Here is a 1,344-nt window from a genome sequence, read left to right as displayed (position 1 = left end):
AAATAGGAAAGCACAGAATGAAACAAGAGGTATTGATCACATCTATTTGTGAAATTCCATTTCTGATGGGGACAGATTGCCTGAAAAGATTGTCTCCTCTCATAGATGGGGTGAATGGAGTGCTGTGGTCCTTAACCAAAAAACCATTGAGGCCTAAGAAACTAAAATCACAAAACAGCAATATAAAAGAATGTCACACCGTTGCCAAAACAAATGATGCTGTGGAGGTATATCTCCAGAATAGCTGCATACCTAGTGTCACTGTTATATTAATGTGTCAAGACAAAGATCAGAGCGACAATGAAAAACTACCTGTACAAATATACTTGGACCCAAGGAAAGATTGGCAGACTGCTATAGATGAGCACACATTACGTTTTTACTTAAAAGAGAATACATGCAAACAGAATATTGTTCCTAAAACAGATTCAGAAAAACACATTACCACTCTGGCAGAGATACACATGGAAGATGAGCAACCATGGGTTCACGTTGGTATAAATGATTATCTTAAAACAATAAAAGCCACTTTAGCGCTTGAACATGAAAGGAGTTTCATTAATGAGAAATTGTTGCAAAAAATTATGGAGAGGGAAGAAATCCCGAAATTTAGGATTAAAAACCAATATGTTTCTGGGTTGGACAGTCCAGACTTTGAAAACCGAATTACAGGCAGATGCATGCTTAAAATTAGCATTGGGCAGAAAACAATTTACCATAATGTATGGATAGTGAGTGGAGCACAAAATGAATTTTACATGGGCAATGACATCATGCACAGAATGTGTATGGTGTTAGATTTCCTTAATCAAAAAATATGGTCACGCCTAGGTGGGCCGGCGCCTGAATTTGAAGACAAAAGAAGGGCTTATCATTGTGCACAACTAGTTCCTTATGCAGTCGAATTACAGATGAGGAAAAATACTATTGTTCCTGCATTTACAAAACAGTTTGCAATAACACTGAAATGCAAAAATGGACAGCAGATGAAAGGCTCTGATGCATTTGTATGCCTGAATGAATCCATAAAACAGCAAGGCCTGGATTATGAATACATTCCATTGGTAGACATTGGTGAAGGATCTGTAAAAATCATGGTAAATAATAAAGGTTGTCAGGACATTCATTTAGAGGAAAACTCCCCATTAGGAATGGCCATACAAAAATCACATTATACGGCAGATTTAAATAACATGGTGATTGGGAATATTCCTGAAAAATATGTAGATGCCAAGGGCGAGTTGCCAGAACACCTGGACTCTCAGCCCAAAGGAATATTTAAAATTCATTCTGTGTATCCTTATGATTCAAATGAGACAGTGTGCTGCCATCAAGAGGATTGCA

Source organism: Ambystoma mexicanum, chromosome 10, assembly GCF_040938575.1.
Source record: "Ambystoma mexicanum isolate Mex_15411 chromosome 10, UKY_AmexF1_1, whole genome shotgun sequence".
NCBI lineage: Eukaryota > Metazoa > Chordata > Amphibia > Caudata > Ambystomatidae > Ambystoma > Ambystoma mexicanum.
Note: the sequence above shows the minus strand (reverse complement) of the source record.